This window comes from Schistocerca gregaria, chromosome 2 (genome assembly GCF_023897955.1).
Source record: "Schistocerca gregaria isolate iqSchGreg1 chromosome 2, iqSchGreg1.2, whole genome shotgun sequence".
Taxonomy (NCBI): domain Eukaryota; kingdom Metazoa; phylum Arthropoda; class Insecta; order Orthoptera; family Acrididae; genus Schistocerca; species Schistocerca gregaria.
The window spans coordinates 316,478,151-316,504,496 of NC_064921.1; the positions used below are offsets into that span (position 1 = coordinate 316,478,151).

Here is a 26,346-nt window from a genome sequence, read left to right on the forward strand (position 1 = left end):
TGTCGTAAGCTGCTCGGCTTAGTACTGTCTTAATAAGGAAACTACTGAAATTTTAATAACAAAATCTACATAAAAATAGCAAACTACGACTACATCTCATGTCACATACCTGGTAAACGTTAATGTAACGAGCGAACAATTCGCTTACACACGGAAAGAATTATAAAGGTAGGACGTGCATCATCATGTACACGGATGCGCCATTCCGTATTATTTCCAGAAGGTGGCTGAAATATATCCACCCCCACAAAAAAATCATGCAATCTTTCTTTTACATGATACACATCACGCAAAATTAACCCAAATAATGGTCTGCAAAGTTTTTTAATTCTTGCAATTTTCGATATGGTCTCCATGTCCAACGTGGAATAGATACCTTCTTCCAGGTGGGATCTTTTCTGATTAATACTTATGTAAGTTTTCTTGGTGAACACTTTCGCAGAGTCGTGGATGGTTTGTCCCGCATTCACAGGAGGAGGCCAATCTTCTTCAGTCTTCGAACAATAGTCATAAAACTGCCATTTTACCGCGGAACTATATAATCATATGCCCTCGCCATCAAAGAAACATATTTCCACATCATTTATCAACGGTACTGCAACTAGCCACATATTATATGAATAAGTGGTTTCACGTTTTATATTGTGTGTTATAGAACAAACGTTAATTTTTTTTTTGAAAAACAGTGGCTACACTCTGATGAACATACACCCGGAAGTATATGCGGAGAAACAAATTATTCATTCAAAAATGATGTGGCTAGTTGAAGTAGTCTACCTCGTGGATGTCTTTAAACACTGCGTAGAACTGAACATGAATGTTGCACACAAGCCGGCGGACTGCTATACATCGGTGACCTACCACCCATGTGCTCACTCGAACGGAAGTTCCAGCCTCCAGGCAGTGTTGCCAAATATTTAAATATCTCTGGAATCAGAGAGGGTACAGTGGTAGAAGGATGACCAACGAGATCTCTACAGAATGACTGCCTATCGAACGCGAAGGGCCCTAGTAGTATATGGAACGTGCGATTCTATGGCCCTATTCCCATAGGTATACTTAGGCCTCCGAGCGACTGAGCCAGCATGTGTAATTAGGTGGGGCTGTTCAGACGAGAATATTAGGGGAGTGGAGTCCCACAGTCACCGCGACTTGGAGGGAGTGTGATTTTTGTTCCTCATTACTCTGGTTCACATTCAGTCTGTTAATTTCATATTGACTTAGTTGCAAAGCAGAAAACACTATCGAAGATAGAGGATGCCAATTTTGTGAAAAAAATAAATAACTGAGGTGTTCTGAAGCAGATGCTGAAATTTCACTCAGCACAGCATACATACTTTCCAGCCTTTATAAACTTCAGATGTATGTTTTACTTCTCTATTCCTCCAATCATCCTATCCAACCACGTGTAGAATATTTCATTATTTTTATTTAGAATAAAACACGAAACTGTTTCTTCATGATATATAATACCCTATGGAAAGTATATTTCAGTTTAAAACGAACTGACCATAAATTACGCAGACCTGTGCTATCAGAAATGTATAAAAAGTAAAAATGCCTAATTTCTATCAGTCTTTTTTGAGATTCAACACTGTCAAAAGAAATCGCGAGTTTTCGAGCTTTGGGTTTCTTGTGTGTACAAATACCAAGAAATGATTGCTGCAGATGACCAACGACTTTGCTCAACAATCCTACACATATTGCACACATAATAATATATTTAAAACAAAACAAAAAAAAAAAAACAGTACAGAATGGTACTGGTACGTCAAAGTATTCATACAACTCCAACTTTTTCTACTTTCATTTATTTCTCTTTGGACCTGTAGCAACTAAGACTATTCCCCACTGCTGTTACGAATAAACAGGTGGTGAAAACGCAAGAAATACGTGTAATATTAGAGGCTTTGAATGAACACATTAGCAAGCACAAACAGTGTTGTCCCGAGATACCGTGACACTCCAGTTTAATGTTGACATCATGGCGCAGAACTCAATGCTCACTCCCGAGATAAAAAAAAAAGGGGGGGGGGGGTTCAAATGACTGAGCACTATGGGACTTAACTACTGAGGTCATAGAGGTCATCAGTCCCCTGAACTTAGAACTACTTAAACCTAACTAACCTAAAGACACCACACACATCCATGCCCGAGGCAGGATTCGAACCTGTGACCGTAGCGGTCTCGCGGTTCGACTAGCGCCAGAACCGCTCGGCCAAGATATTTCTAATCTACGCATAATATCAGGTATGGTTTGTATATGGTTAACTAGAGGAGGTACAACTCGGGTTGGCGTCAAAACGATTTGGGGGCGAGAAAGTTTTTCAATTGTGTCCTATCTTCCGCATCCGGGCAGATTAAAATTTAGTTCCGTGAACCAACCTGAGCTTCGTGGTTTCCCAATCGGTGATTGTACTTAAATCTTTCCGTACGAGCTCTCACTTATTTTATTATGATGATCATATCTCCTTAAGTAGGCCGGCGAGAAAATATTTCGCATTCAGAAGGAGAAGTTGGTGACTGAAATTTCGTGACAAGGTCTCACCACAACAAAAAATGCTTGTCTTTATGACTGCGATAATAATAAGTTGCCCTTCTTTGGACTTTTTTGTGTCCTCCGTCACAAATATCTGGTAACATTCCCATATCGCGCGGCATTATTCTTAGTAAAGGACGGGCAAGCACAGTGTACGACTATAGGCAGTCTCTTTAGTAGACCTGTTGCATTTTCTAAGTATTCTGCCAATAGAAAGTAGTCTGGTTTTTCTTCCCCACTACATTATCTGAGTGTTCGTTCCAGTTTAGGGTGTTCATAGCAGTAATTCCTATTCATTCAGTCGAATTGGCAGCCTCCAGATTTTTGTGATTTACCGTGTAGTAGCTGAAATTAACAGCTTTCTTTTAGTACTTAAGTTTATAACGTCACATTTTTCTTTATTCAGAGACATCTACCTCTTTTCACACCATACAGATATCGTGTCTTAAGTCATTCTATAATTGGTTTTGTTCTTCTGATGAATTTGCTAACAGTAAATGACAGTAGCACCAGAGGGCTGCTCAGATTGTCCAGTCTACTACATCGTTAATACAGATAGGGACAGAAGATGGCTAGAACACTCCCTTCAGGCACATCACGTATCTCTTCTGTTTCATTTGATTTTCCGCCGATTACTAAGTCCTGTAATCCTTCTGACGGGAAATCATGAATCCACTCACACAACCAAAGTGATACTCCATAGGCAAGCTATTGATTAGAAGTTTCTTCTTGTGAGGAACAGCTCGAAAGCCTTCAGGTCACCTATAAATAAGGAATCAGTTTGATATCACCTGTTAATAACATTACCTCGTGCGAATAAAGGGTTAGTAAGTACGATATTTTCTAAATTCGCGCTGACTTCAATAGACAGTTACGTTCGAGGTAATTAATTTTGCTTGAACGTAGCGTGGGTTTCAAAAGCCTACTGCAAATCGATGTCAGTGATATGTGTTTGTAATTCATTAGGTTCCTTCCATTTCCTTTCGTGGGTGCCAGCGTGACCTGCGCAACTTTACAGTCTTTTGGTACGGATCTTTCATCGAGCGAGCGGTTGTTTACGATTCAAAGTATGGGGACTACTGCATGAGAATACTCTGAAAAGAACCAAACTGGAATACTATCTGGACTGGAAAACTCTCCCTTATTAAATGATTTAAGCTGCTTTGCTACACCGAGGATATTTACTTCCAAGTTACTCATGCTGGCAGCTGTTCTCTATTCGAATTCTTGAATATTTACTTCGTCTTTGGTGAAGGAATTTCGGAAAATGTTTTTTCAAGACTTCACTTTGGTAGCGATGTCATCGGTAATATCACGAAGTGGTTAAGTTGATTGTGTCTAGCCACTGATTTACTTTACACATGAGCAGAGCCTCTTTGGATTTTCTGCCACATTACTTGAAAAAGATTTGTTGTGGAAGCTGCTGAAAGCATCTCGCATTTAAGTCCATGCTAAGTTTCGAGTCTCAGTAAAACTATCTTATAGATTTTGTGTTGTTTCAAATCTGGAATGATTTTTCGTTGCTTCTGTAACTACCTGCTTTGTGTACCAAGGGAGCCTCAGTACTACCTTTCACTGATTTATTCGATACAAATTTCGCAATAACAGTCAATACTATTTCTTTGAGCTGAAGCTACAACTGGCTAACATTTACACAGATAGTTGGGAAGTAGTGGAGACCATCTCTTAGGAAGGCATCAAGAGAATTTTTATCTATTTTTTATTTTCATGTTGCAGTGGTCAGTTTTGTTACAAAGACCTTGTGGCCACTAGTCATTATACTCCCTGTTTGCTCAAAATTATTTTTGTTAAGAGGTCAAGTATGTTTTCTCAACCATTTACAATTTGAGTAGTCTACTGATTTAATTGCTCAAATAATCATCAGAAAAAGCATTAGAACAATTTCTGACAATGTTTTATCGCTACTGCTGGCTATGAACATGTATTTTTGCCAACATATCAAGGAAAGATTGTAGTCAACAGTATGAGTGGGATAGGAGACAAGTTTTCTTTGAACTATTCAGTAACTGCATTTTCTGAGTTGAGGGCTCGTAAAAGGAACCAATTATTAATTTATTCTAATTGTCAACTATAACCTTTACCCATTCTAATTCACAGGAACAATGTATGAGGAGCAGTCAAAAACCAAACACCTGCCCCAACAGGACCATGGAATGGCTTCATTCACAGGTAATAACCATATGCATTAAGACCTGTATCCCATGGCGAGATGAGATGACCAGTTCATATTTCACAGAACGCAATCAGCTGCAGACAGATCCACAACTGCACCAACACCTGCACTTCCTCATCCAACTTAAGCCGATGTCCACATGTCTTCAGGTTGCTAAAGATGTGAAACCTCACATAGTGAAGGATCCAGGGTGTATGGAGGATGTTGAAGTGTTTCCCAACCAAATTGCTGAATCATAGCCTTCATATGATTGGCAGAGTGGGGGTGGGCATAAACACGCAACAGGATGATTCAACAACCTGAGGGTAAATGGCAAAGCAACAGCAGAAACAAACCACATCTCCCCTGTCAAAGAAATCTAAAACTATTCACAGAGGTTCCAGTAAAGTCACGACGGCCACCTGTTTCGAGTGCAGTGTGCCTCTGCTCACGGAGTTCCTTGAGTGTAGAACCACAATCAATGCGCAACACTATGAAGACACTTTGCAGAAACTGTTACACACCATTAAATTCGAACACCCAGGAATGCTGTCAGACTAAAGCATCCTGTTGACATGTGACATCCACCATCATGCTGCCAATCGGATAAAGGCTACACTTCAGTGATTTGTTTGGGATACACTGCAACATCATCCATGCAGTCCAGATTCTTAACTGTGTGATTCACATCAGACAGGACGTGCAAGAGTGAGTGTGGTTGTGGATCCATCAGTGGCCGACCACATTCTATGAAACAGGCTCCCAGTCTTGAATGTCTTAACATGTGTGGGGGATTAATTTTTAATGTCCTGTTGTGGCAGGTCTTCAGTCTTCATTTGATCGCTCCTTATACTTCAGTTTTGCCAAGCAAACTACTACTTACAGCAAAAAATATGCTGCCACCAACTGTACTTAATCTATCCCTTCTGAACATCTCTAGGTTCTTTGTAAACATTTGGGTTGAACTTTTCTCTCCAATTTCTGCCAGCATTTGGTTGCTATAATGATTTGTGCTTCAGTACTTTCTATTAGCACATGGAGATCTGATTCTTTCCCAACTTAGATAAGACAATTTACAACTACAATACTGATTGTTGCTATGTCTACCCTCTTCCCATTTTTCCCGCATCCTTTGAGACTGAACCCCTTTCTGTATTTTCCCCAAGACAGTCTAACTTAAAAGACTCAGTGCATGCCACACAGCCCACACAACACTCACATAGCCACCTCCTGTGAACAGTGGATCCCTGATGTATTGAACTGAACCCAAACCAACACCTGTGGCATAAGTCCAGGAATCTGCAACATACATGGCTGCAGAACCATGTGAGCCCCTCCGCTTAGCTCTGTACCAACGGTGTGCAACTGGTCCTGCAAATGATGCTACAAATGGTGAGTTCTGCCTTCATCTCCCAAGCCACGCTGGCAGACTACCACTTCAGCTAGTTGTCCAAATCCAGAGATAATCTCTTCCAATCCAAAGCTACACACATCTTTAGTACCAAAATGAGACTGCACCTGCAGCTATCTCCACCCTCTTCTCTTCATGGCATCCAGAAGTACCAATTCCACATCTGGAAAGACTCCTCCCAGCATGCACACAGTGCACACTTTATTTCTTCACCTCGCGCCCCCTTGGTAACCATACCCTAAGGCCTCATTACATGACCAACAATGTTAGCCCCAAACTACCAGTAGCCTCTGTGAATGCCCCGATCTTGCAGACTAGGTGGGCCTGGAACAGAGCAAGCAACTACACCTAGCTCAGATCTATATTGCCATAGATAGCACCTGAAACCTGTTTCTCAGATAAACTGGGGAGGCTTTTTGATCTGCCCCCCAGAAAGTCTTTTACTCCCTGCCACACCTTGAAATGACCTCCCACTCGATGACAGGTGATGGATCATTCTCAATAAGGCCAGTAACTGAAGCAGTCACAGCAGTCTACCAATATGGGGACATGGAGGGCATACAGGATGTACCTTGCAGCCTCACATTTGCCTTCCCCTCTTCCGTGTGAGACGATCTCTCATTTTCCACTGTGGGTTTTAAATCACTCTTCACTAAAGTCATTAACACATTATCCTGTAGCCAACTGCAGCTTCCATTTACACCATCACATCTCCCATTATGTTCCACCTCTGGCACTTTTGTACAATACCCTTCCCAGTCGTTTGGAATGACAGAATTGAAGACCTCTTCTGTCATATTCTTGACACTGAGTGCAGCCATGCACTTTCAATAAGTCGCATTTTCAATTGGTGCAAAAGGTTTCATGAAGGCAGAGATTCAGTGCAAGATGATCCCAGAGCAGGTCGCCCGTCTACAGAACATACTGAAGCAAACATGGGGCACATAAAGCAGTAACCATGTAACTGTGCATGGAATAACAGAAAAACTTAATTTGAATCTTGATTTGAGTCGTAAGATTTCATGTGAAGATTCAGGGAAACGGAAACTTATTGCAAAACTCGTCCCTTACAAATTAACAGGCAAATAGAAAGAGGAAAGACGAAGAATTTCTGCCAAACTACTGGGTGGAACCAGATGTGATCCCACATTTCTGTCAAATATTATTGCTGAGGATGAAAGTTGATGCTATCAGTATGAACTCAAGCAAAACGTCAAAGTGCAGAATGGGGGAGTTCTGGATCACCAACCCCGGGGGTGGGGGGAGACTTTGAGAAGAAAGAGATGTTGACCGCATTATTCGATAGTAAAGGATTAGTACACTGCGTTTGTTCCTCCAGCTCAAACAGTGAACCAAACTCTTTACACTGAAGTCTTGAAATGATTGCGACAAGCAATTCGACGTCACTGCTCTGATTAGTAGCATTCTCATGAGTTGTTCTTACAACATGATAATGCAAGACCCCATTCTGCTTTATCTGTTACTACATATATGGATAGACATTCTGTTGTTGCCATGTTCACCCGACCTCTCTCCTGCAATTTCTCCTAGTTTCTGCGAGAAGAAAGTGACTGAAAGGAAAGTGTCATTGAGATATCACAGACATCCAACAGGTCATGACAAATGAACTTTCAAGCATCACAGCTTAAAATTTCCTGCTTGCTTCCTAGACCTTCAGAAACATTGGCAATTTGTATAGATAGCCAAGGGGATTATTTCAGTAGGACCTAGGCTCATTACTTAGTAAGTGTAATTTTCTACTTTTCAAGAAATGGTATTGGGACTTTTCTTTAATGGGAGTATATTCATCATGCAAATAACGAGACAGAAATAGTTCCTTCTTGAATTTTGGAGCTAAAATGCTGTTGTTTAACTTTTTACAAAAACCTTAAATTGCTCATAGTGTATGCATATATTATTGTTGCCACCATTTCCTTTATTCTCTCTTTGATGAAAATTGCAATATTCTGGCCGTTCAAAGACAAAAGTTTCTTTAAAATTTTACGCAAGACAGATAAGTGTTCCCTAACTCAGTGCACCTGCTACTTCCAAACAGCTTACCGAAGTCAGTTAATTTTAACCCAGATTTATCTTGTTACTGAAAAAACCAGTCATGGGTGCATTAGTTTCATTTCTTAGAGCAAATTTTTAATTGTAGTAGATTAACAAACATTGAAATTAGGAAAGAATCAGCAAAGTTAATTTGAAATTAATTCATAAAGAAATATATTCCACCAGTCAACATGCTGCTCCTGGCCTCAGAACGTGTGAGCTGCTCTACCACAGTAGTGGAACCTTTTTCTGCCTTCAGTGCAGACAACTCAGAGTTAAGCTTGGGTGAAGTTAGAATTTTGGTGACCTTTTCAGGCAAGACTTTAAGACAACACTGGATGCAACAGGATGAGGGCCACTTCAGAATTTGTGTTGGGAGGGTTTGATGCTTAATCTTTTGGTTGTGGATTGGGACTGAAAGATGAAGTGATATTTTCAATTAAGCTTAAGTCTGAATGACACGAGATTTTTGACTAGGCCTGTGTGAATGAATGTGGGTGAGACACATATGGTTAGGCATTTGAGAAGGCTGAATGCCTCACAGCATTTAAGAAGGTCCAGATGAGAGGTATAGGACTGAACAGGTGCCACAATTGGGAGATGCTGGAGATTGATTTCAGTTATGGCCAGATTTGTGTTATTGATATCTGAAATTGGGAGGTTAAGTAAGGAGACAAGGCTAGAACTGTTGGATAGGAGGTTGTTGTTGTTGTTGTTGTTGTTGTTGTTGGTGGTGGTGGTGGTGTGGGAGAGGGACACCACTTCAGAGTTATCTGACCAACCAGCCAGAGATTTTCTTCAAGTGGCGAGAAGTGTGGATTCAAGAACAATAACACAATATGGCAACATGTCCAGGTGCAAGTGGACTATTTTAAATAAACAGTACCTGTTGGGAGTGGCGGCTGGAGGGAGAAATGTATTGTTCAAGGCCAAGGTGGATAAGGGCTTGGACTGATCAACTGAATTTAAGGGAGAAATATAGGTTACAGTCAGTGGTATAGCCTGATCTATGAATGATGGTGGTCCACGCAGATCGAGACACAGACGCAGGACTGCACCGTTGCCAGCTCCAAGCAATGGTTCTAGTAAATGCATACATATGCTTTGCACTTCAAGAAATCATGTATACTGCAAATTATATCTTTCACTCGCTTGTGCAGAACTTGTCGCTCACCACTATCAGCCGTGGTGACTCGCAACAAATATAATACAAATTCACTAAATAACTCAACGATCACAATTCATTCTCGCATTCGCTACGACAATTACAGTAGAGCAGTGATAACACTGCTGCATACTCATTGGGTGATGGACAATAAGTGACAGATGTGCAGGACAAGTCTTAACTCTACCACCGCTGTGACTCCAGCTATAGGAATGTGTCATGTGATGTCTTAAAGAGCAACAGTGTAGATAAGCAGCACTACAGGAAAAATATGTGGACTTTCCTGACCCATTATCACTACTGTGAGATTCCTATCTTTGCAATAATAATTCCCCTGCAAAACCTACTTCATGTGCCCACCCACTAAAATTTACTCTAGTCTCATCACTGGTGAATCCTACAATATAAAAGGAAAAGCAACTCAGGGTGCTTTGTATAGTAATGATTCACAAGACTAGCCAAGTTCACATATGGTCATTGAAAAACAGCCCATTTTGGGGGCATATAGCAACCAGTAGATCAGCATGCCTTGCAGCTTGACCCAAAGACTATCTGAATACCTGCTACACCACACATGCTATTGGGATCCTCACATCAGATACTAGTTTCTCTGAACTGCAAAATCAGAAACTGCTTTCAAATATTGTTGCTTGCTGCCATCCTTCTGGATGTAATTTCCATTTTCAATATCCCTGCTTTATTTTCTTTGTTCCTTTTCCATCTACATTACCCCTTCCCTTTCCTTCTCTCACTATATATCCCCACCTCCTTTTTAGTTTTTAATTGCAGCATTCCTTTGAAATTTCAACTACCATTCTCCCTCTAACTTATGGATTGAAGTTGCAGAGTGCTTGCCAAAATACTTTCTCGTAACTAGTGGGTCCACTTTTTCACATTATAGGATCTGAGTAATTTGCCTCTCCTTTCTAACCTCCCCCCAAGCTATTCCTATTTCCACCTTGAGTAAGAAACCAATAGTTCCAAAAGTTAGGATTACTGTTATTTTAAATATGCCTACTGATTGCATGAGAATTCCAACTGCTAAGAGAAATACTGGCCAGCCATTCTGTCTCTTAGTAATTTTACACTTCTTTCAAGTGACTATTCATTTTGAAAGCTATTTTATACACGTTACCACATTAGGTATAAAAACTGAGACATGAACATTGAACTAAGTCATGTAGTGTGGTAAGCAAACTGTAATATAAGGTTACCTAGGCCATTGCTATACAAAGGCATGTCAGTAGATTATATTATCTTCCTCCTCCTCAGAATTCCAGGCGTATGATACAATAAATGAATGTGGTAGGTGAGTGAATCCCCCACAGAATGATGGCCCTTACTGACTTCCTGCAGATAGATCATTTCATCAGAATGTCACATCTAAGTCTTAATAAAATAATTATACTCATTAAAATCAAAGGTGATAACTGTAATGTATGGAAAAGAATAAAAGCATGAGGTGTAGCGATGAATAAAGGAAGCACCTCATACCCTCTTTTCAAACCTACATACAAAGTGGACACAACAGACCAAGTGCTACATGGTCATATGTATGAAGCATGTGGCTGTGTCATTAGCCACAGTAGGTAACTTCAGCCAGGCTATGAACTCAAAAAAACTGTTAATTCCAAAACTTTCCACTGGTTCTGTATTACAAAAGAGGATGAGATTTAAAAGCATGTGAACGACATAATCTGAAGAAAAGCTACCATTTACATTCTAGTTATTAGGAACTGAAGACATTTCGGTTAAAACTGTATATAGATCCTATATCCCAGATACTTCCCGGTGTCTACAAATACACATTGTAAGCACTTCTAGGATTTTATTGAAGTGTATCTAAGGAAGGCAATGTCAAAGTATGATTAATGACATGTGACTATACGAACAACCTGTCACAAACTACTTGATAAAATCTCTTACACATTTTGCTAGAGGGCAACTAGTGTGCTAACAGGAAAATTATTTCTATTTATTCTGTTATTACATCACTAAAGTAACAGTGATATACAGGCCATGTAACTACAGCTAGTGAAGTAAAGCAACAAGAATGATTAGGGATTTTGCATATTTTTAATTTTAAATAGCATAATAGATACATAGCTGTTCTTTTTAACTTTCAAGGAAACTTACGGTGCTGTTACTTTTTAATAAAAAGAAACACAAAGCTTGTGCTTATTCACTCTGTTCCCACTGGTTGAAACATTAATTCTGTGTGTTTTTCATATATCCAGATCGACCTCCAGGTGCTTTGGCAATTTTCTTGGCATCATAGTCGTTTGGTTCAGCATTTGCACTATGGTTCTCACAAGCATGCATATTCTTCTATAAGAAACATTACATTCTCTTCAAGCCATTCCACTGCTCATGCAACTCAAGTCATCGACAAAAGTTCACTCTCAAAAAAGCAGACAAATGCTCTCTGTGCTGCTAGCACAGAAGCAGAGAAGACATGAAGTTACTTTGATGGTCCACTGAAAGCCCAACAACCAGTGGAACACAAGCAACCATCAGTGAATATGAGCTCAACAGGAATGAATGACATCTGCTCACACTCTGCTACCATTTATAACAGAGAGAATCGTTGTTTGCCGGTGCTCATTCACTTTTGTTCCCTCTGGTATGAACAAGACTTTTGAATCCTACACAGTTACATTAGTGTCACAAACTTTTATCAGAATCACTAACTGTAAATGTTTCTGACTGGCAAGTGAGAGAGATGCCTCAGCCTCTCATGTCCAGTGCAGCAACTACATGTGTATTTATGCTTTGAAACAACTACTTCAATCTTTCATGTACTGAAGTTTTGAGTGTGCCATACTAATTATTACCATTATTTGAACATTAATTTGGCAATACAGGGAACAATCTGGTTGTTTTAATGATTAAAGGGCCCAAACTGGGACGTCATTAGTCCCTCCTACATGGAGCAGGCAAGTCAACGTAACTACACATCAAAGAAGGGTCTAGAGTGCAAAACCCAAGAAACACTCCAAGGTCTCCCAAACATCAACAAGGCCTAGAGAAAGGGACAAGGAAGAAGAAACAGGGGCAAAAAGGAAGAAAGGCGAACAAAGTGCCTCATCCAGTGAGCAGCTGCAAACCCCAAATGCAGAAAGCACCCCACTCAATACCCACAAAAGTCTAGCAACTTGGACAGGGAGAGAGAATCAGAGAAAAATAAAGAAAGAACACAAAGTCAAATAGAACACCTGAGAAGGAAGAAGAACAAAAAGAGAGGGTAGGGTGAAGGCCGAGGTGGACCACCAATCCCAAAAGTCGCAGGCCATTTGGGGCAAAGGAGGCAACAGCGCATCCTGCCAAACACTCAATGATCTGACAAGGCTGAGGTGCCCTCCCTTAGAGAGGGTGTTTAAAAAAAAAAAACTTTCATAAATAAACCATTAAAACAGGTCTGCCACTGAGCCATTATCCAAGATAACGAGTCAGGAAGATTAATACAAGTCCACCACAGGGTGGTTGGGTTATGAAAGTCCAGCAAAATGGGGACCACCGTCAAATGGGCATCACGATCGTAGTACAGCAGATCCTCGTGATGAAGGAGATGATGTGTCAGCCAAGTATGGCTGATACAGAGTCCTTGAAAGTCCCCTTCACATTGAGGACCTCCACAAATTCATGGTCTCCATTACTGCCTATGGAAACTTACTTGCATGACCTAACTCAGTGCTGCAACCAGCTCTCCAACACGTACTGTGGCTGTATCATCAATCTAGTCTTAACTTACTATCATTCTCTTCGCAGTCTTTCTCCTTAGATTTTTTGTATTTCCTTCCTATGATATCAGACCTTCACTGTACGGGTTCTTTTTTAAAAATATGTTCTTATTGTTACATATCATATTTACTATCATAACCACAGTAAGGAAAGCTTTGGTAGAAAAATAATTTAGGAGTAAAGGGGACCACTTACTAAATAGCAAGGGCTATGGAAATACAAAAAAAGAATGGAAACTTGGTTGCTTTTGAACAAATCCTTTAATGAGCTAGAGGACACACACACACACACACACACACACCACACACACACACACACACACACAAGTTCACATGCACACATCTGTCTAGGTGCCTTGTGCCGAGCCAGTGAGTTAGAGCGAAGGTCAGGAGGATTACAAGAGCAAAGAATGTATTGCAAGAATAACTCACCTGCACAGATCAGACACAATGGGGTTAGAGGAAGGATCCAGGTTGCAAGGGTTGTTAAACTGCCCCACAAGGCAGTCTCAAGAACACAAACCTCTTAACACAGGAAAGAACAGCCATTTACAACATTCCCCTGCAGATGAAGGCTCACCACAGTTCTAATGAACCACAACAACTACTGAATGGAAGGTTTCCACTAACTGCCCAACTACTACACCTAGAAGCTCTGCCATTGTGATCCCATCGCAGACGTCCAACATAACCTCCAATCCCCACTCAAATATCTCCTCTGAATCCATTTTCTCCTTACCCCAATGACTGTCACACACAAGCATCTTCTATATGCTTTCCCAAATCCATGAACTAAACAATCCTAGACACCCCATTGTACCTGGTTACCCTGCTCCCACAGAAACAGTCTCTACTCTTGTCAATCAACATCTCCAAATGACCATTCGGTACTAGCCTCTTGTGTCAACATTTTAAATAATTTTAAATACTTTTAACCATAGCTAACCTCCTACCACCTAGACTACAAATTGTCACTGCTGATGCTGCCTATCATATACCAACATCCCTCATGTTGCTGACTTTATTGCTATTGAACAGTACCTCCCCAGTATCCTTTATAGAGTCCACACATACTACTTAATTTCCTATGCACTTTACCAATCATATCCTTGCATACAACTACTACTCCTTTGGCAGGAAAAGGAACAAACAAATCCCTTGCATATCTGTGGGACATGCAGGGCACCCCCTTATGCCAAACCGTTTATGGCCAAAACCCTTTTCCCAAACACCTCTCCCCATCTGCTTCACCTGGTCCTCCTCAGCAAAAAATGCCTCCTTCCTGGAAGTTTTCTTGACCTCTGATGGTTTCATCCACAGAGATCTGACCATCACAAAGCCCGTTCTCCACCAAGTGTCACCCCTTCCACACCAAAAAACTGCTCATATTTAGCCTGGCTACCAGTGGATGTGACCAGAAGTTCCTAGCTCAATATGCTGAAGGTCTCACAAAGTTCTTCACAAACAGACAGTACCCCCAAAACCAAGCCCACACACAGATTTCCTACATCATTTCCCCACACACCTAAAATCCTCCCACCACTGCCTAGAACTAGCTGCAATGGAGCATCCCCCCCCCCCCCCCCCCCCCCCGCCCAATAACACCAAAGACTGCAGCAAATGAACCATACCCTTTCCCTTTGCCAGGACTTCGACTATCACCATGCACGGAAATGTGGGACATCCTATCTTAAGACCCTTCTCACACCACCTAAAGTGATATTCTGCCACCTCCTATCCAGTCAACACAGTGACCTCATCTATCCCTCACTCCACATCCTTGTCTCAGGTGTCAAATCGCTGTGAAAGACCTGCTCAATCCACCCACCCAGCACACCCTACTTAACCTTTTCACCAGCTTGTCTTATCCCATCAGAGGTAGGCTGTATCATATACCAGCATTGTTACCATTTCTGCACAAAATTTTATGTGGGCATGACAACCAACTAGCAGTCTCCAAGAATGAACTGGAGGAACACGCTGCTGAGCACAATGACCGGTTAGCAACCGATATCATCTGGATATTTCCCTCTAGCACCAGGTTTTCTCAACTACGCAAATGGGAGTTATCCCTGCACACAGCCTTCACTCCTGGCCTCAATCTCCACTAAGCCAATGCAGCCACACCCTCTACCCAACTGTCTCTCCTTCCTATGTCCTGTCATCCCATCCTAACCTATGCCTTCACATCATCGCGTGCCGTACAAACTCATGGCTTCAGTCCCATGTGTAATTTTCCTGTCTTATTCACCTGCTGTCCCGAATTCCTACAAAACACATCTGCTGCCTCCCTACAAGCCACCAGCTACTCCTTCGCAATCCCCTTCCTGCCTTTCCTACTCACCCAACTGGTACAACCACTCATCGCCTTCTACAAGAAAAACTGCAATCCTGACGTGTTCAGGTGGCACACTTGGCTGTACATGTGCACATTAAGCAGGGTCTATGAGATAGCATGTTTGCTAGCTCAAAGCTAGCAAGTTTTTGTTCTTTTTTGTGTGTCAGTCAATGACAATGCTTCTGCTGTTCGACAATTGGTCTATTTAAAACCCAAATAATTATTTTGTATTAAATTAGTCTAAATTTGTATGTTTCACCAATTATTTTCATTGCTTTTAGGTTTAATTTTAGATGTTGCCATTTCCTACTTGTAAAGATTTTAACTAGTAACTATTGTTTAAAGAAGGTGGACAAGATTCAAGATCATTCTGCACCTCTTGCATGATTCGTAATCTGTAACTTTCAATGAGCAATCAGTTGTTTCCCCGAGTACTGCAATTAAGATAATCAATTTGAACTTTAAATGTAATTACGTTAAGTTTGTTCTGAACTATTATCATTAAAACTGTTACATGGTAACAAATACTCATAACATCTGGAGCTGTACAACACAAAACATACAATGTGCTATCCAAAATTTTTGGGACTGGTGCTGCCATCTGTTAAAAACCTTACCTTTGGACTAATGGTCACCATTACCCTAGAGGTAGTTCCCATCCGCACGTACACACCGGTCCCAGACCTCCTGCCACTAGTCAAACATTTTCTGGAAGTCCTGTTCTTTGAGGATGTTTATCACCGCCAGCGATGCTTCTTGAATCCTCTAGAGTGTCGAACCGATGACCTTTCAACTTGAGTTTCAGTTTTGGGAATAGTGTGAAGTCGCAAGGTGCCATATCGGGCAAGAACGGTGGGTGGGGTACAACCACCATGTTGTTTTTTGCCAAAAAGGTCCTGCTGAGCAAAGATGCATGGCAGGGCATGTTGTGGTGCAGCAGCCAGTTCACTCGACACCAAAGTTCGAGCCGTTGTCACTGCACGTTTTCACAGAGCTGTCACAAAACATCACAGCAGTATGCGGAATTCACTGTTTGGTTGGGCGGGACAAATTCTTTATGCACAATTGCCTTGGTATCAAAGAAAATGATGATCTTGCTCTTCACTTTGCTCTTCACCTGTTTCACTTTTTTGCGTCTTAGATAGCCCAGGCTCTTCCACTGGGACGATTGTTGCTTTGTCTCTGGGTCATAACCATAAATCCAGTTGAATCATTGCAAGGGTCTCCATAGCACTTTTCCCGCGATTTGCACAAATTTGATACACACACACTGTTCTGTTCACAGATCCATCGTAAAATTGCCACACATCAAACACAGAGTATTACGCAAATCACTGTGGACATGCAACACATCCTCCCAGCTGAATGCCACTCCACACACTGACTCATCAGATATGCAGATCTCACCACCTGGCCATGCTAATATCTACTACTCCTACTATCCAAATGGCAGTACCTGTCCCGAAAATTTTGGACTCCACCTCGTAAATAAGCAAAAGATAAAATCTGGGGACCACACACTTGGTTGAGGTGCAAAGTAGGAAAACAGCATCTTTTAGTGGTGCACTTTCAAGAAGGTGGCAGCATGATGCTTGCTGCACAGTGACAGACAGAACACTTTGTGGTGGTACCAATCAGTCTGTCAGAGTCTCCCTCTCTCCCTCTCCCTCCCTCCCTCCCTCCCCCCCCCCCCCCCCCCCACACACACACACACAAAATCATGCTCTAGCCATTGCCTCGCCTCCCCTGCTAACTGTCAAAACCAGGACGAGCACCCACCGGGCTACTAGTCTTGCTTTTGACTGTCCCTAGTAGAATTTAAATGCTGAGAAAACTACTGCTGTTAGTTCTTAATGTTATACTTGTCATGTTTGCTTTATGCCACACACAATGAATTTGTAGTGGTCAAGTCACACCATCGTAATTAAACTAACATGAAAATCAATGCTAAATGTTTTACATGCATCCTGATGTGTGTGGCACAAGGGTACGTCACAGAATAATGCTGCTGGGTGAAGTGTCATGACGTAGGCTGCTCCTTGCCGTTGCCTGTCACCCCACCACCCATCTTATTAAATACACAATACACCATATATGATGTCATGTCTCAGGAACCCCAGTAGTGTCTGGCAGAAACTAGCAATGCTGTAATTACAGGGGATAGGCAAAATAATGTGAACACCCGTAATGGTACTTACTTGGGAACAGTGAGTTAATAAGGGGCTGGACTCCTGTTTGCCCATAACACAGCTGTGATTCTACTTTGAATACTGGCATATAATGATTGTATAGTCTCCAGTGGAATGCTACGCCACTCTTCGATCAGGTCATCATCTAAGTCCTACAATGACGAGGGAGGCAGAAATCTGCTCCGGAGTGTGCACTCCAATACCGCCCACGAGGGTTTGATAACGTTCAAGTCCGAGGACTGTGTTGACCAGGGAAGACGCTGTAGTTCAGTTGCATGCTGCTCATATCATGACTGTACTATCCTGGCTGTGTGAAAGGGTGCATTATCGTCCTCAAATAAGCCATCATTGTTGGGGAACATCATTTGAATCATAGGTGCACCTGATCACCTAAAATGTTCACATAATTGTTGGCTGTAAAATGGCCTTTGAGAATAATGACGGGACCAGCAGAATACCATAATATGGCTGTCCACGCCATCAAACTTCCACCTCCATGCTTAACCATTGGACTCAAGCAATCAGGATTTTAGACTTCTTTTGGCGTTCTCCAGATGTAAACCTGGTGCGATGTTGGAAATAACTGGAAATAACAAAAACATTGGCTCATTGGACCATACGGCCTGTCTCCAGTGATCGGATGTCCAGGATTTATTATTCTGACAACATGTTTTACAGTTCTTTGCATTGGTTGTTGTCACAATAGCTTTGGTAGAGCAGCTTGTCCATGAATATTTGCTTTATGGAGTTCTCAGCGGACAGTGTCTATAGATACCATCTCAAAGATGGCTACTAAGCTATGCAGTTACTTTAGCTGCCATAGTTTTGGGTTTTTTGACACAATTCATGTTAGCGTATAACGATCTGTCATTTAGTTTTGATTTTCACCCACTATTATGTTTACATGATGAGGTCTTTCCACTTTTTTGTAGTCTGTCAAGACTGTTGAAACAATTGGTCTTGGTTACTAATGCTCCAGCTAATCGGGTTCCCACAAACTGCCCTCTTCTGTTAGGTCTTTCACAGCATGCTGACCTTTCCCTCTGAATGCAAATATGAAGTGTGTGTGCGCTACTTGTAGGCAACCTGCACTGATACCTAGTCCATACTGAACTCTCACAGAACAGTGCAACACATGCCTTACTAGCATTGTTGACCGCCAAACACAACCATCCCATTACTACCACTGTTCAGATTATTTTGCCTATCCCCTGTATATCCTCATCTTTCTCTGTGCAGTTTGCTTATGTAGACAACTGACTAAAGAAGGCACCCTGGAATCAATTTTGGGTATTCGTCATTTACTAGTTTCCAATAATTACATTACACATGGCTTGTAGGGAATTTTCCTTCAATTCATTGTCTCTATATATTATCTACTCCCATTTCTGTTTCTTTCTTATCTTATCTTGACAGAGAATTTCAGAGTTACAAACATTTGACAGTCAGCAGTGATTTTACAGTTTGCGCGCGTGCGAGCGAAAGAGAGAGAGAGGGGGGGGGGGGGAGGGGGGCACTGTCAATCCTACTTCTCAATGCAAGTTCACCAACCTGTTGACCTGCAGAAATTTTCACACTGCACCTCTTACCTCCATACACTCTTCAATGGCAGCAACCAAGTGACCAGTTGCTGCTTTATGCACAACCCTCATCCCTCTCTGATCCACATAAAAACAGGTGGTTCGGAAGCATTTTTATATCCACATGTATGTCTGATGTCAGACCTTACATTGAAAAAACAATAAAATGTATATTATTTTTGTTAAATTATTGACTTCTTGATTTTCACCATCCAGAGAAGATGCTGAGTCGCAGAATAGGCACAACAAAAAGACTGTCACAAAATAAGCTTTCAGCCAACAAAGTTTTTGTCTCACACACACACACACACACACACACACACACACACACAGGCAGGCAGGCAGCTGAAGCCAGACTACGAACAGCAGTGGATGATGGGAGAGGCAACCAGGTGGGGTGGGGAGGGATAGCAGGTTGTGGAGGGGGGAGGAGGAGCTTAAAGTGCTGCTGGGGAAGTGTGCAGGGATGAGGTGGAAAGTGGGGGGGGGGGGGGGCAGCTAGGAGCAGTCTGAAGATTAGACAGATGGCAATGGGAAGGGGGGGGGGGTTGCAGAAAATGAGAGAAGTGAAAAGACTGGGTGGGTGGGCAGGACAGATGGCTGTGTAGTGCTGGAATGGGAACAGGGAAGGGGCTAAATGGGTAAGGACAATGACTAACGAAGTCTGAGGTCAGGAGGGTTATGGGAACGTAGGCTATACTGCATAGTTCAGAAAAGCTGGTATGTTGGTGGGAAGGATCCAGATGGTACAGGCTGTGAAGCAGTCATTGAAATGAAGACTATGTCTTGGGTGATGTTCTCAGCAATAGGGCGGTCCAGTTGTATTTTGGCCACGGCTTGATGGTGGCTATTCATGTGGACAGACAGACTGTCACAGAATGTAGCACACTGATTGCAGCTTAGCTTGCAGGTTATTTGATTGGTTTCATAGGTGGTCCTCCCTCTGATGGAATAGATGATGTTTGTGATCGGACTGGAGTAGGTGGTGGTGAGAGGATGTATGGGACAGGTCTTGCATCTATTACATGGATATGAGCCATGAAGCAAAGGGCTGGGAGCAGGGAATGCGTAGGAATGGACAAGTATATTGTGTGGGTTCAGTGGAACACCACTGTGGGGATGGGTGAAGTATCCTGGAGTTTCCATTGTTTGACTTCTTGATTGTGTGAAAACGCCTGTATTGACACATTGGCTTTAAACAAAACACAAAAAATAAGAAAGAAAAAATCAACCAGATGAGATTCAAAACCTTTGCTTTTCTCAAATGTAAGCCCAGTGTTTTAGAATCTACAATGTAATGAACTTAACTGTTGGACTTCAGATTTCTGAACAGGTAAAAGTCAGAGGGCTATGGGTCACTAGAGTTTTCTGCCTGGACACTACAAACCTTACAGATTTTCGACCACCACTATGTATACCACTTTAGTAGCCATTACATAATATGTGTGTGTGTGTGTGTGGAGTTTACAGGTGCTCAACACAGGTTATCAGCACCCTTACACACTTTTGTTTCTTCTAATGTGGATAAAACATCTAAAATCAGTGTCACACAGTGAGTAGGAAACCTATAAAATGACACTCAGTCACTCACTTTCACCCCACTTGTGTTGACCCCCTCAATCACTCCATCTCACAGGCCTTCATACAACAGTAGGGTGAAAGATAACTGTCCTGGGATTAAAACAAAAGTACAACTACAGAGGAGCTAAAAGAAAGGCATAGGGAAATGTGACTGGCTGACCACTTACAAAAAACATGGATGAGCCAGTCTCCTAGTTAACACATTAAGCACATCACCCTAAATTTTTTGGAAACAAGTTGCACACATCGCAAGATTTTGGAAACAAGTTGCACAAATCGCAAGATTTTGGAAACAAGTTGCACAAATCGCAAGATTTTGGAAACAAGTTGCACACATCGCAAGATTTTGGAAACAAGTTGCACACATCGCAAGATTTTGGAAACAAGTTGCACACATCGCAAGATTTTGGAAACAAGTTGCACACATCGCAAGATTTTGGAAACAAGTTGCACACATCGCAAGATTTTGGAAACAAGTTGCACACATCGCAAGATTTTGGAAACAAGTTGCACACATCGCAAGATTTTGGAAACAAGTTGCACAAATCGCAAGATTTTGGAAACAAGTTGCACAAATCGCAAGATTTTGGAAACAAGTTGCACAAATCGCAAGATTTTGGAAACAAGTTGCACAAATCGCAAGATTTTGGAAACAAGTTGCACACATCGCAAGATTTTGGAAACAAGTTGCACACATCGCAAGATTTTGGAAACAAGTTGCACACATCGCAAGATTTTGGAAACAAGTTGCACACATCGCAAGATTTTGGAAACAAGTTGCACACATCGCAAGATTTTGGAAACAAGTTGCACACATCGCAAGATTTTGGAAACAAGTTGCACACATCGCAAGATTTTGGAAACAAGTTGCACACATCGCAAGATTTTGGAAACAAGTTGCACACATCGCAAGATTTTGGAAACAAGTTGCACAAATCGCAAGATTTTGGAAACAAGTTGCACAAATCGCAAGATTTTGGAAACAAGTTGCACAAATCGCAAGATTTTGGAAACAAGTTGCACAAATCGCAAGATTTTGGAAACAAGTTGCACAAATCGCAAGATTTTGGAAACAAGTTGCACAAATCGCAAGATTTTGGAAACAAGTTGCACAAATCGCAAGATTTTGGAAACAAGTTGCACAAATCGCAAGATTTTGGAAACAAGTTGCACAAATCGCAAGATTTTGGAAACAAGTTGCACAAATCGCAAGATTTTGGAAACAAGTTGCACAAATCGCAAGATTTTGGAAACAAGTTGCACACATCGCAAGATTTTGGAAACAAGTTGCACACATCGCAAGATTTTGGAAACAAGTTGCACACATCGCAAGATTTTGGAAACAAGTTGCACACATCGCAAGATTTTGGAAACAAGTTGCACACATCGCAAGATTTTGGAAACAAGTTGCACACATCGCAAGATTTTGGAAACAAGTTGCACACATCGCAAGATTTTGGAAACAAGTTGCACACATCGCAAGATTTTGGAAACAAGTTGCACACATCGCAAGATTTTGGAAACAAGTTGCACACATCGCAAGATTTTGGAAACAAGTTGCACACATCGCAAGATTTTGGAAACAAGTTGCACACATCGCAAGATTTTGGAAACAAGTTGCACACATCGCAAGATTTTGGAAACAAGTTGCACACATCGCAAGATTTTGGAAACAAGTTGCACACATCGCAAGATTTTGGAAACAAGTTGCACACATCGCAAGATTTTGGAAACAAGTTGCACACATCGCAAGATTTTGGAAACAAGTTGCACACATCGCAAGATTTTGGAAACAAGTTGCACACATCGCAAGATTTTGGAAACAAGTTGCACACATCGCAAGATTTTGGAAACAAGTTGCACACATCGCAAGATTTTGGAAACAAGTTGCACACATCGCAAGATTTTGGAAACAAGTTGCACACATCGCAAGATTTTGGAAACAAGTTGCACACATCGCAAGATTTTGGAAACAAGTTGCACACATCGCAAGATTTTGGAAACAAGTTGCACACATCGCAAGATTTTGGAAACAAGTTGCACACATCGCAAGATTTTGGAAACAAGTTGCACACATCGCAAGATTTTGGAAACAAGTTGCACACATCGCAAGATTTTGGAAACAAGTTGCACACATCGCAAGATTTTGGAAACAAGTTGCACACATCGCAAGATTTTGGAAACAAGTTGCACACATCGCAAGATTTTGGAAACAAGTTGCACACATCACAAGATTTTGGAAACAAGTTGCACACATCACAAGATTTTGGAAACAAGTTGCACACATCACAAGATTTTGGAAACAAGTTGCACACATCACAAGATCTTAAAACTCTAACCACATTCATTTCAATATCACTTATTCTATAGGGCAAATCTGCCACTGATCTCCGCTCCAAATCTAAATCACGGTCCAATGAAATGTGGCTTACAGTTAACTGTGTGTTACAAGCACCACACACTGGAGGATTCTCTCGCCGCAGCAAGAAGCCATGCATCAGGGGACTGTGGCGTGTATGAAGAAGAGTAAGCAGGACCTCATCTCGTCTTTGTGATTGCCACGGCCGTGAAGTGGGATTTACTACATGCACCTTATTACCAGCCACTCACCTTCCCACTGATGCGCAACTGTACCCCAACAGCAAGTTTATGTGGCAATACTCATGTGTCCTGGTACCCTGCAGAAAGGTACCATCTTCCATAGCCATTTTAATTGAAGGAGGGCATTCCAGATATTCTGGACTACTTTATCTGATGGGTACGAGCGTCTTAGAGAGTGAAGAGTGCTCAGAGAATCAGAATAAATAAAGAATTTAACACTTTAAGCATGCCTCTACCCTCAGACTTCAAGAAGAATATAATAATTTCAATCCCAAAGAAAGCAAGTGTTGACAGATGTGAAAATTACCGAACTGTCAGTTTAATAAGTCACATTCTTTACAGACAAATGGAAAAACTGGTAGAAGCCGACCTCGGGGAAGATCAGTTTGGATTCCGTAGAAATGTTGAACACGTGAGGCAATACTGACCCTACGACTTATCTTAGAAGCTAGATTAAGGAAGGGCAAACCTACGTTTCTAGCATTTGTAGACTTAGAGAAAGCTTTTGACAATGTTGACTGTAATACTCTTTCAAATTCTGAAGGTGGCAGGGGTAAAATACAGGGAGCGAAAGGCTATTTACAATTTGTACCGAAACCAGATGCCAGTTATAAGAGTTGAGGGACACGAAAGGAAAGCAGTTGTTGGGAAGGGAGTGAGACAGGGTTGCAGTCTCTCCCCGATGTTATTCAATCTGTATATTGAGCAAGCAGTAAAGGAAACAGAAGAAAACTTTGGAGTAGGTATTAAAATCCATGGAGAAGAAATAAAAACTTTGAGGTTCGCCGATGACATTGTAATTCTGTCAGAGACGGCAAAGGACTTGGAAGAGCAGTTTAACGGAATGGATAGTGTCTTGAAAGGAGGATATAAGATGAACATCAACAAAAGCAAAACTAGGATAATGGAATGTAGTAAATTTAAGTCGGGTGATGCTGAGGGAATTAGATTAGGAAATGAGACACTTAAAGTAGTAAAGGAGTTTTGCTATTTGGGGAGCAAAATAACTGATGGTGGTCGCAGTAGAGAGGATATAAAATGTAGACTGGCCACGGCAAGGAAAGCGTTTCTGAAGAAGAGAAATTTGTTAACATCGAATGTAGATTTAAGTGTCAGGATCTCGTTTCTGAAAGTATTTGTACGGAGTGTAGCCATGTATGGAAGTGAAACATGGACAATAAATAGTTTGGGCAAGAAGAGAATAGAAGCGTTCGAAATGTGGTGCTACAGAAGAATGCTGAAGATTAGATGGGTAGATCACATAACTAATGAGGAAGTATTGAATAGGATTGGGGAGAAGAGAAGTTTGTGGCACAACTTGACCAGAAGAAGGGATTGGTTGGTAGGACATGTTCTGAGGCATCAAGGGATCACCAATTTAGTATTGGAGGGCAGCGTGGAGGGTGAAAATCGTTGAGGGAGACCAAGAGATGACTACACTAAGCAGATTCAGAAGGATGTAGGTTGCAGTAGGTACTGGGAGATGAAGAAGCTTGCACAGGATAGAGTAGCACGGAGAGCTGCATCAAACCAGTCTCAGGACTGAAGACCACAACAACAACAAGTATGCCTCATCTGCTCCAGTGCCTGCAACATTGCATATAATTCTGCGTTGAAGACAGTTAAATCTCAGGGCAATGAGACCTTAATGACAATTAGGGAAAACAGTGCAACCAACTCATCTGCAAAAAACAGCTGCACAGTTGTGATGCTCAGTTGAAATGGCAGAAAAAAAGGATATTAAAACATATGCAAGAGTGCAATCTCTCCCGTACTGCACTAATTCTAAAATCACTCTGGTCCATGCAGTGATCATGGTGGCAGGCAGTTAAAACCCTTGACTTGGGGTTGTAAGTTTTCCACACCAGATGACTCCAGCACAGGCTGCTCACGGATCCAAAATGGCATTGTTGCTTGTGAACGACTGGAGGAAAGGCATTCCAGCTGGGAACGAGCAAATGTATGGTATGAGAGTGAATCTGGAGCTGCAAAAAACTTACAAGCAAGTGACGCACCATAGGGAGCTGTTGCCAGATGGCGAGGGCAGTTCCCCAGCCTCAGCACATGGACTGGGTATGGGACTGATCCTGTAAGCACACACGGTCAGCCTAATTCCCTTGTAGTGGATAGCATTAATCTTCCGGTAAGAAGACCTTGCTGATCCATATACTGTGCATCCATAGTCTAGCCATGAATGCACAAAAGCCCTGTCTGCTCACTCGCCACCGGTGGCTAAGGCCCTTTATGATATTCAGTGCCTTTTAAGTTCTGGCTTTCAGGTCCTTCAGATGATGTAACTGCAACAGTTTGGAGTAAAAAAATGAGACCCAGAAATATCATTGAGTCTTTAAAATGTAGACTGGTGTCCCTCATATACAAGTCAGGCAAATTAAAAATATGACAAAACGAACACACACTGACAGCCTTTTCTGCAGAAGAATGTAAACTTTATTGCACCATACTCCTCTCACCTTCGCACTGTAAGATGCAACTGTCTGGTCACTGCTGCAACAATGGAGGAGGAATAGAAAACAGCAAACTCATCCAAAATAAGAACTGTTTAGGACTGCTTACCGAAGATTTGATGCTGTTTATTGATATGGTGAAGAGGGTAAAGAAACATCCCTGAGACACACCATTCTACTGCTCAAAACAACTGACAGCATGTCACCTACTCGGGACCTAAAAGGCTGCTGAAACAGGAAAGACTTTATGGAGATGGGGAGGTGAACACGCAAGCCCCATTGATGCAACTGCACAAGAAAACTGTCTCTAGGTAGTATCGTATGCCTTACAGATATAAAAGAATATGCTAATACAGTGATGTTTACATAGGAAAGCTTGATGAACAGCTGCCTCTAGCTGTGTCAGGTTGTCGACAGTGAACAGAAATCTCTGGAATCCATGCTGAGAGTAGCTAAGGAGTTGCCTGGTCTCTAACAACCAGACCAGAAAGATGCTTAACTATCTGCTCCAG

At 41.7% G+C, this 26,346-nt stretch overlaps 1 protein-coding gene across 1 annotated transcript in view; it reads right to left on the reverse strand.

Annotated features, from left to right (window-relative positions):
* LOC126336942 (dolichyl-diphosphooligosaccharide--protein glycosyltransferase subunit 2) overlaps nucleotides 1–26,346 on the reverse strand; it is a 74,556-nt gene that overhangs the window by 20,686 nt on the left and 27,524 nt on the right. The gene's annotated exons all lie outside the window — the stretch shown is intronic.